At 48.3% G+C, this 11,206-nt stretch overlaps 1 protein-coding gene across 4 annotated transcripts in view; it reads right to left on the reverse strand.

Moving 5' to 3' along the window:
* The window catches only part of RUBCNL (rubicon like autophagy enhancer), a 41,995-nt gene extending 31,495 nt beyond the window's left edge, over positions 1-10,500 (reverse strand). The window contains exon 1 of one of the 4 annotated variants that reach the window (XM_027557223.1): positions 10,315-10,500. The gene's annotated coding sequence lies outside the window, so the exon portion shown is untranslated. Of the gene's footprint in view, positions 1-6,023; positions 6,980-7,085; positions 7,371-7,697; positions 7,916-10,314 lie in introns of those variants that run through there. The other 3 variants (XM_027557218.1, XM_027557219.1, XM_027557222.1) reach the window with 3 other exon arrangements.
* Between the last annotated feature and the right edge of the window lie 706 nt (positions 10,501-11,206).

An 11,206-nucleotide genomic window follows, 5' to 3' on the forward strand; every position in this document is an offset into this window, starting at 1 on the left:
TTTCAATTTCCTTAGCAAAGTAATTTTAAGAATTTCCCCATCAGATGTGTCACAAGCATGGGATTAAGAACCACACCGCTGCATATATTTGATCCCATGCCTTTAGAACAGTTGTCCCCAGAATTTTATATGACTTCCTATTTGATATGACTATTTACTTATAAATCTTACATATGCATAGATATTCTGATACATTGTGTAACTATAAGGCATTGTTGAAACAGATCCAAGAGCATAGCATTTTGTTCTTGCTTTCCAATGACTCATCTTGTACCCTAAAGGTACATAACTTCCCCTTTAGGGGCCACTGCTCAAGTAATGCTTTACTCAAAATCTTACATACAAAAGTCAATAACAAAAAAGACTTATACATGAATATAATTAGATAACTAAATAAGACTTAGAAAAATATTAATATAAAAGTTTACCCAAAGTAAGGCTAGGTACCTGTACTTGAAAAATGGCTAGATTCCCATGTTTGGGCCAAATATTGGGTTGGAAAAATCCAGATGAACTTTTTGGCCGGTTCAATAAAGTGGGGAGCCATATTAGACAACAGTTTGAGAGTTCTTCAAAAGGTTCAACACACAGTTACATGAGCAAGCAATCCCATTCCTGGCTACATGTCCCAGAGAAACAAAAGTATATGTTAACATAAAAACTCCCATGTAAATATTCTTAAATTGAGATATATTTCAGTTTAAGGGTACAGCATAATGATTTCATTTACATACATCATGAAGCCATTATCACAGTAAGTTTAGTGAACATCCATCCTCTCATAAAGTCATAAAAGTAAAGAAAGAGAAAGAAATATTTTTCCTCGTGAAGAGAACGCTCAGGGTTCACCCTCTTGACGACATTCACACATAACACACAGCAGTGTTACGTATATTCATCCTGTTGTACATTCCAACTCTAGTACTTATTTATCTTAGAGCTGGAAGTCTGTACCTTCGACGGCTTTTATCCAGGTGTCCCTCCCCGCTCCCTCCACTGTCATCACTGGCAACCAAATGTCTGATCTCCTCTTTTAAAATTTGTTTTTGGAGTATAGTTGACCTCCTACACTGTAATAGTTCCTGTTACACAACACAGTGATTTGTTATTTCTATACACACATGAGTGTTAGCGGCAGCGTTGTTCAGAACAGTTAAAAAGTAGAAACAACCCAAATGTCCATCTATCAATAAATAAAGGATGCTACTCTGGCCACCTGATGTGAAGAGCCAATTCACTGGAAGAGACCCTGATGCTAGGAAAGATTGAGGGCAGGAGGAGAAGGGGGACGACAGAGGATGAGATGGTTGGATGGCATCACCAACTCAATGAATGTGAGTTTGACCAAACACCAGGAGATGGTGAAGGAAAAGGAAGCCTGGCATGCTGTAGTTCATGGGGTCGCAAAGAGTTGAACACAGCACAGCAACTGGACAGACAGACAGCCATACAGTGTAATATCGTTCAGCCATAGTAAGAAGGGAAGTACTAATACATGCTACAATATGACTGAGCCCTGAAAACATCCTACTAAGTGAAAGAACTCATTGACAAAAAATAGTTATTTCTTTATGAATGAATGAAATTGTCCAGAATAGGCAAACCCATAGAGACAGAAAGTACATTAGCAGTTCCTTTGGGGGATGGGAAGATAGGGGCGACAGGTAAAAATATCTTTCTGAGGTTCTAAATGTTTTCAAATCAACTATGGTAATGCTGTCACATATCTGTGAAGATAGGAAAACCACTGGATTGTACACTTCCAATGGGTGAATTTATGCGATGTCAATTCTATCTGCATCTCAATAATGCTGTTGAAAAAATGAAATGGGCCAAGGCCATCTCCCTTCCAAAAGGTCTAGAAAGACTAGAGATGCTGTTAGTCTGTGGACCATGGGCATCCAAGGAGCATGAGCTGAGAGTCAGGCTGAGAACAGTGGAACTGAAAGGTGAAAGGGGAAATAGAGACTAGACAAAGGGAGCAGGAATAAATATGCCGAAAGTAAGTATGGAGAGGGAGAGAGCAAGAAGTAAGAATGCCACGACTGAACCTTGCAGGAAAACCCCCAAGGGCCGGTAACGACACCACCACCATCGGTGAGATGGCTGAGTTCCGGGCACTGCTTGTTTGCGCTGAGGGTTCCAGGCGTCCACCCTTCTCTTTACACCAGCACTGCAGGGGAGCTTCTACTGGTCCCAATTTATAGATGGGACGACAAAGTCAGAGCGGTTAGGTATCATGGTCATGTTCAGTTAAGTGCCTATCTTTCAGAAACATATACAGAAGGATTTAGAATTGATAGAATTTCTTGGATGTGTTTAAAATAATACAGCGGGAAGGTCCAGGGAGGGATATGGTTGAAACACGATGGGCCACGCTGATCATTGTTAAAGATGGGAGGAGGGCACATGGACTGTTCTCTCTACTTACTGTTTGAAATTTTCGATAAGACAATTCCCAGGTTAAAAACAAACGAACAACCTTCAACATGTGCTATGTCTTTCTGTGTCCCCGAGTTACCTGTCTGTCCTCCTCACCTGTCACCTCTACAACCTACGCCTCTATACCCCTCTGCACCCTACACCCTTCTACCCTCCTCTTCCCACCCCTGTCCTGATCTTATTCAAGTCTACCTTTGGATTGAGACATTCCCCATCACCCTTTTAAAAGGTGCATCCCTACAAGTGTACACTCTCCCCATTTACTGACCTACTGTGCTCCATAGCACTTAGCCTCTGATTGCTTACCCATCAGCAGTCATTCATTACTAACTCCTGGAGGGCGTTTACTACATGCCTGACACGGTTCTAAGCTTTCTAAACACATACACACACACTCAATCCTCCTAACAACCTAAGAGGTAGATAAGACCACACCATCTTTATTTCACAGAAGAGAAACTGAGGCACAGTTAGTCAATGGAGCCAGTTTCCAACCCAGGCTAGTCTTGCTCCCAGTCCACGCTCTTACCCACAACACCACAGGGGTGAAGGGAAGACTTACATCTCATGGACTTAACCATCTCTCCAGAAGATTATCAGTCACCAAGCAGAGAGTAGCTGCTGGGAGCCGGGTAACATTGGTAACACTGACACAGTGACCTCCCCCAGCCCAAATCTCCCTACAGACCAGAGTCTAAACTAACAGTGAGAACCCCAGCCCCAGAAAAAGATTGTATGTAGGTCATAGACAGTTCAAATGATCTGACAATTGAACCATATTGTTTAAAGTACCCTTGGGACTTCCCTGGTTGCCCAGTGGTTAAGACTTCACCTTCTAATGCAGGAGATGTGCATTCATACCAGGTTGGGGAGCTAAAATCTCACATGCCTCCAGGCCAAAAAAACAAAACATAAAACAGAAACAATATTGTAACAAATTCCATAAAGACTTTAAAAATGGTCCACATTAAAAAAAAAAAAAAAAGCAAACTTAAAAAAAATGCCCTTAAAAGTAAGTATATTCAGAAGTTCAAGTTTCCTCACCTACCAGATTTAAAGTGGCCGTCCTCAATTTCCAAACAAAGAGAGAACACAGGAATAACTTACATACATTTTCAGGACTTAGTTGTTCTCTGACTCACTATAGCTTGTTGGAATAAAAGAACGTATAAGAATATAAGGATAAAAAAATAAAACCCTCCACCCTCCAATTTTCATCGCCTGAAATCAACCACAGAAAAGCATGAGTTGGCCCTGGGTGCCATTCAATGTTCCCTGCCAGAAAACGATTGAGGTCTAATTTGCGTTTATCTCTTTTAATGACGGTAATGCTAAGGATCTAAGAGAAGAAACTAAAGACTTTTTTAAAAACAATTTTCAGACATAATTGCTGGGCAAATCACCCCATGTGTAGTTCCCTCCAGGTTTTATTTATTTGCCATCTGCCAGTCATTTGTTACAGCTGACAAAAACAGGACTCTGCAACTTCCCTTTACACTCTGAGAAGCATTTCTTTCCAGTTCACACTCCACGTTCCAGTGAGAAATAAAGCATTCACTCAACATAGGATCGGAGAAGGTGATGGCACCCCACTCCAGTACTCTTGCCTGGAAAATCCCATGGACGGAGGAGCCTGGTGGGCTGCAGTCCATGGGGTCATGAAGAGTTGGACACGACTGAGCGACTTCACTTTCACTTTTCACTTTCATGCATTGGAGAAGGAAATGGCAACCCAAGCCAGTGTTCTTGCCTGGAGAATCCCAGGGACGGGGGAGCCTGGTGGGCTGCCGTCTATGGGGTCGCACAGAGTCGGACACGACTGAAGCGACTTAGCAGCAGCAGCAAAATAGGATTATTAGCACTGTTTTGTCCACGAGAGAAGTGAGGATCAGAAAAAGGAAGTAAAGACCACACAGCAGGGCTTCCCTGGTGGCTCAGTGGTATAGAATCCGCCTGCCAATGCTGCAGACACAGGTTCGACCCCTGATCTGAGAAGATGCCACAAGCCCCAAAGCAACTAGGTAGGCCCATGTGCCGCAACTATTGAGCCCAAGAGCCATAACTACGAAAGCCCGTGAGCCCTAGAGCCCATGCTCCAGCAGCAAAAGAAGCCACCACAACAAGAACCTACGCACCGCATTGAAGAGCCATCCTAGGGAGCAGCAATGAAGACCCAGCACGGCCAAAAATAAAATTAAAAAAAAAATAAAGACCACACAGCAATTTGGCAACTAGTTCAGCATCCAGGATCCCTGCTCCAAAGCCTTCAGTCTCTCTCACCCCGGCTGGGAGAAAACCCAGTGCAGATGTTAAGAAGAAGAAGAAGAAAAAAAAAAAAGAGTACCAATCAATTACAATCATTATGCCAATCGAAGAGAAATTCCTCATTGCTCACTGTGTGACCTTGGGCAAGGCACTCAAACTCTCTGTGCTTCAGTTTCTTAACAGATTGTTGTGAGAACTAAATGGACTGTAATATGCATATCTGAGTCTGGCACACAACAGTCTAAAAGTTGGCTTTATTATCACCATCAGGGTTATTTTATAAGATTTACAGTTCTGTGCAAGACAGTCTCAGTTGTATTTCCCAAACTCTTAAATGAGTCATCTTTCAACTCCTTTTAGTTAAAATGGAAAAGCCAATCAGAGGTCCTATTTGGTATCATAAAAAGATAAAATATGACACAAGCGCTCTAGTATTGCTCACGTTTATAATCTCTGGAAGGCTGAACATGCTTATCTAAAAAGGACTGCTTAAATTTTAACAGTAAGGCAACCAACCAACCATGCAAATCTCTCCTTTCAGTATTAGAAATATGAATCTAAAATTAGTAATAAGAGAAACTATTCAGATTCCTCCCTGCTATTATCATGTGCTGTGTGTGACTTGTGTAGGAAACATATCCAGAGCTCCCATCTTCCTCTGAAGATGTTCGAATTAAAATGCTTATTCTTGGATGTCGACCCTTGGCTCTGACAGAATTTTCCCGTCAGAAAACAAGAACTCCAACTTCAGAAAATGTTTTTGGAGCTAACTGATCTCCCAGAGAATATGCCCAATCAAATCTAACCCCTCAGGGGCTTCTCCGGTGGCTCAGTGGGAAAGAATCTCCCTGGCAATGAGGGAGGCCCGGTTGGATCCCTGATGGGGAAAGATCCCACATGCCACGTGGCAACTAAGTCCAGCGAGCCACAGCTACTGAGTCTGTGCTCTAGAGCCCCGTGTTCTGCAACAAGACAAGTCACTGCAATGAGAAGCCCCCAAATGCAGCTAAAATAAGCAAAGAGTAGCCCCGACTCGCTGCAACTAAAGAAAGCTTGCACACAGGAAAACCCCTGCAAAGCCATAAATAAATAAAAATTTTAAAAAACCTCTAAGTCCCCCCCACCTAGCCGCCACAACGACGACTTTCAACTTTGCTCAACTCTCAGAGCACCGCCCCCACTTTGTACACGTCCTAAAGTTGATGAACCAAGCAAAGTTCTCATGCCCTGATGTCACACTCTGTTGGGCAGAGTAACTGGCGCCTGTGCCGTGAAGAGGAATTGCAACAAGAAATTGAGAAATCGGCACATCTCACCCGGCAGGTAACCAGGAAAACTCCAGCGCTGCTGAGAAGGTCCTTATCTCCGCTACAAGCAAGGTTCGGTTAGGGGCCAGGAAGGAGGTGTGGTCTGCGATGCTAAATTTGTAGAAACCACAGGTGATGCTTTTCAAAACCCCACCCTCCCTCCGTTATCTTCCAAACCACCCAGGGAGGTGGAGCACCTCCGATCCTCCCACGTCTCACGCGAGCAAACTGAAGTTCAACGAGGTTTCCTGATTTGCCGAGACCTATTATTCGACTTCAGGACAGGGTCCAAGACACCCAAGTCGGCCGAACCCCAGTCCTTTGCACTCTTGCCTGCAAACCTATTTAAAGATCCTTTCAAATTGCACTGTAGTAACATAGGGCAGCGCTTGATCATCCCCTTTCCTTTGGGTCTTCATTCCCATTGAGGCTAGATGACCCCTCTTCGGAAGGTTCTCTACAGTCCCCAAGCTGACAGCATCAACTCCGCGGGAGATCGGTAGCAAACCTCCCGTGCGGTCACCGGCCAGGTGGGGTGAGGGTGAAACGCAACCGGCGCGTCCCCGCCGCAATCTCAGCAGGTGGATCCCACACCTGGCGCTCGGCCGAAGAGAAGCCCCGTGCGCCGCTTTCGGGCTCTCACCTACTTCGGTTAAGCCGCAGAAAGTGGCTGTGCCAGCAGTTTATTGGGGCGTGTTGGGGACGTGGTCCTCTGGGGGGCCCTCGCCATCTGGGTAAGCGCTTTTGTGGAACCGAGAAAAGCCACTCTGCATCCGGGACCGCTTCAGGGTCTGCGCTCACGGGAGAGTCGCTCTGCGCCCTGCATGCCTGGCGGTCCGGCTCCTGCGCCCCTCCGGACCCAAGCCGAGCACAGGGTCGCCCACCACCCCGCACTTCATCCCTTTGCAGGTCAACTCCGCAAAGATCTCCCCGGGTCGGGGGGACTCAGCATTGCCCTGACCTATCTTGGGGTCCCCCTCCCCCGCACTCTCCGCTGTGCGCACGCCTCTCTGGCATCCCTTCCACCACCCTCCTCGCCCTCCCCCGCCTCCCGGGCCGGGTTCCGCTCACCTCAGCGGCGGAAAAGCCAGCTGGGCGCCGCGCGTCGGCTCCTCTACGGGCCCGGCTCCGAGCGGCGTCGCGAGGTCACTGCGCCCCCCAGCGACGGAGAGAGGGGGCGACGAGGGGGTAGCGGCGCCCTGACACCGTCCCCCGCCCACATCTCCCCGCGCCAGCCAAAAATATCCCGGGCTCCAGCAGCAAATCCGAGAAACGCCCCCAGCGGAGCGAAGCGCCACTTCCCCGCCTGCTGCTCGCTGGGAGGCGACGGGGAGGCGAGCTGGAAGGAACGCGGGCCCCCTGCCCTCCTCCCGACCCCGGGCCCTGGTGGCGCGGGCTGGGGTCCGCCGGAGCAGCTGTGCACCCCGCCCCCCCCCGCCCCCAGCTCTCCGCCCGGTTGCCTCCGGAAACCCCTCCCTAACCCTAGCCGGGGGACTCGGATGGAACCTTGCTTTCCGGGGTGGAAACGAGATCATCACAGACCTGGCGGACGTCCACGCCCAACCCCAGAGTCCCAGACGGGTGGTCTCTAGCACCAGTACAATTGCCTGAAATGATTATCTTAGCCATTTGGATTCAAGTGTGCGCTGCAAGCTCTGGGCCTGGCGGGGACCTGCAACTTACCCGGAGCGTGAGCCACGTCTCACTGACCTCAGCGGGCTGCACCCCGCGGAACCCCACCCGGAGGACGCCAGGGTCAGCATCCGTCCAACCTAAACGTCCTTGTCCGCTGGCAGCCAGGGTTTAGAATCCCATCACAGCTGTGCCGCGGGGAGCACGCGCATCGCGGGGGAGGCTGGGGAGAAGCAACCAACCAATACAGAAAGTTTTCACAAATAGAAGCCCAAGCCCTGACAGTTTCTACGGCCGAATGCATCACGTCCCACACCACCCCCCAGGGAGTTTCAGCGCGCTCCAGCAGCGCCCCCATCGTCTGTTGGGGAAAGAATCTCCCAGTTACCTGCCGGGTAACAACACACAGGTGAGCCAGTCCTGGCTGGCTTAGAAGAGGCCCTTCTGCTCGGTAAAACCAAACCCGCACCGCACTCCTTTTAGGTTCTTTGGCTTTGCCCTGTGTCAGTTCCAGGTTGTGTAACCACGTCGCAGGTGTTTGGGGCTATATTGCCGGGTGTCTCTTCGGAACACCCCCCCTCCTAGGTGCAGCCTGGCATGGAGTAGTTAAGGGGCAGCGCCGCGTAGACGTGGCTTCTTGGATGAAGCCCTAAGTGAGAATCAGGATCACGAGCCAAATGAGTGCGTGCTATCAATTACCCGCTTCCTTTGAGGAGGTGGCCTGAGTGGTAGAGAAACCGCCTGCCAATGTAGGAGATATAAGAGACCCGGTTGGATCCTTGCGTTGGGAAGATCCCCTGGAGGAGGCGATGCCAACCCACTCCAGTATTCCTGCCTGGCGAATCCCATGGACAGAGGAGGCTGGCGGGCTACAGTTCATAGGGTTAGGAAGACTCCTATACGACCGAAGCTTCTTAGCACACACTGCATTCTTGCTGAGCCTAGATTGGCCTGACCTGAAAGAACTCTGGAGGCTTGGTGTTCTGTCCCAGGAACTCAAGTCCACTGAAGGCCGGCTGGGAACAGTTTGCATTAAATTAAATCAAGAAGGAAAAGCGTATGGGGTGCGTACTAACATCTGAGTCTCTGGTATGCAGCAGGCACTTTTCCTAATTATTTTCAGCAATCCTAGCAACATCCCTGAGAAAAATCATTTGTTCCCTTTTCACAGAGGAGGGATCTGTGGCTAAGCTAGGTTAAGTTACTTGCCCAGGGTCACACAGCTAGGAAGTAGCAGAGTCAGGCTTTGAAGGCAGGTATCTAACGTTAAACTGTGTATCCAGTTGCCAGCCAGTCACTAGCAAGACACAGAAGAATGAAATGAAGGAGGCCAACGTCATGCAAAGTAAATCAGAGAGTCTACTAGTCAAAAAAACAAAGCAAAAAACAAGTAAACAAACTGAGTCGGTGGTAGACTGCACAGAGTCCCAGATTAGGATAGTGTTCTTGGAGGGAGACTAGGAGATTTTAGACCAAGATGGTATGGTTTGGTCAGTTCCCTCTGAAGCCACTTTGAAATCATCTTTACTAACAGGTAGAGAGGTATATCAGAGAAGGCTATGACACCCGACTCCAGTACTCTTGCCTGGAAAATCCCATGGACGGAGGAGCCTGGAAGGCTGCAGTCCATGGGGTCACTAAGAGTCGGACACGACTGAGCGACTTCACTTTCACTTTTCACTTTCATGCATTGGAGAAGGAAATGGCAACCCACTCCAGTGTTCTTGCCTGGAGAATCCCAGGGATGGCAGAGCCTGGTGGGCTGCCATCTATGGGGTCGAACAGAGTCGGACACGACTGAAGCGACTTAGCAGCAGCAGCAGCAGCAGAGAGGTATATGGGCTTCCCTGCTGGCTCAGATGGTAAAGAATCTGGCTGCAATGAAGGAGACCTAGGTTCAGTCCCTGGGTTGGGAAGATCCCCTGGAAAAGGGAATGCCAACCCACTCCAGGATTCTTGCCTGGAGAATTCCATGGACAGAGGAGCCTGGTGGGCTACAGTTGTGGTTGAAAGAGTCGGACAGGACTGAACAACTAACTTTCACAGAGAGGTAAATATACTGGCCTTGCACTGCTGTGAGGGGCATCCTAAAATTTGAATATCCACATTCCATGTCTAGTCACTGACAGAGGAGGCCCACATTCTGGAAGAGTATCTCTAGAACTAAGAAAGTTAGAGGACAGATTTTCTTTTTCTTTCTTTTTTTTTTTTGGCTGTGCTGAGTCTTTGTTGTAGCATGCTTCGGGCTTAGTTGCCTGGCACAGCATGTGGGATCTTAGATCCCAGACCAGGAATCGAGCATGAATCCCCTGCACTGGAAGGCAGATTCTTAACCACTGGACCACCAGAGAAGTTCCCAGATTTTCCAAATTAGGAATACTCATGGAAATCTGCTCTATTCACCCTTCCCCTCTCCCCACCAACCCCCAGCCCCCAGGAATCTGGAAGCAGAATTTCCCAGGCACTAAGTGCTGAGGAATAGCCTTTCCAAGACTGCCTCATCGACTGGTCAGTCCTATGAAAGTCACAGGTAATTACAAACCAAGAACCATGCAGGAGAAGCAGAGGCAGATTTTATTTTTCCTGGAGAAGGTCGTCTTCCTGGTCGCAGTGCCCCCCAGGCCCCAGGTCTCAAGGGCAGTGAGAGCGAGTACCAGGAACGACTCACCGCTTTAGCCAGCCGGGCTTCCGCCAGTGCCCGATGGTCACACACACAAAGTTCCTTTGTGGCCAGGGCGCCCTTGGAGGAGACTAGAAGCCTGGCAGCCGCCCGCCCCAACCCTGCCAGGCTGCACAAGAAGGGATTTGTGCCAGCAGGAGAGAGGCAGCCCTGCTTTTGAGCTCATCTGATAGAGCCGGCCAAGGAGAAATCAGCCTCTTGCAGAACAGGAAGGAAACCAAACAAGCTGAGATGAACAGCAGAAGGGGCTGCAAGGAGGATCCTCATGGGCAGCGTCGCCACGCAGATGTGCAGGGAAGGAGGGACCATCCTGTGTGGGAGCGAAGCCAGGACACGCGCCAGGGAGTGAAAGAGCCAAGGAAAGTGGCATTTGGCTTGTCTCCCTTTCCTTTCCTCCCGTCTGTCTGCCTGAAAGATACCCACTTTTTTTTTTTAATCCACAAAACCCCAAATTTGTATGATTTCATTTACATGTGGAAGCTAGAATAGGCAAATTCATGGAGACAGAAAGTAGAACAGAGGGTACCAGGTCCTGGGAGAGGGGGAGGGGCGAGTTGTTTCATGTGTACAGAGCATCCGTTTAGGATGCTGAGAAAGTTCTGGAAATGGATGGTGCTGATAACCGGTTGCACATTATTACAAGTGTGCTAAATGCCACTGAATTATAGTCTTAAAAAATGTTTAACAAATTGTCCAACTTGCCATCTTCTTTTATTTCACTTCATGCCAAGTGACTCGGTGAGACTGGACTCCAAGATTTTTGAATATTCAGTCAAAACATACTGAAAAAGGGAAAATAGTTTCAATAGTAAAGGTTATTTTAGCTTCCCAGGTGGCGCAGTGGTAAATAATTCACCTGCCAGTTCAGGAGACATGGGTT

This window comes from Bos indicus x Bos taurus, chromosome 12, assembly GCF_003369695.1.
Source record: "Bos indicus x Bos taurus breed Angus x Brahman F1 hybrid chromosome 12, Bos_hybrid_MaternalHap_v2.0, whole genome shotgun sequence".
Taxonomy (NCBI): domain Eukaryota; kingdom Metazoa; phylum Chordata; class Mammalia; order Artiodactyla; family Bovidae; genus Bos; species Bos indicus x Bos taurus.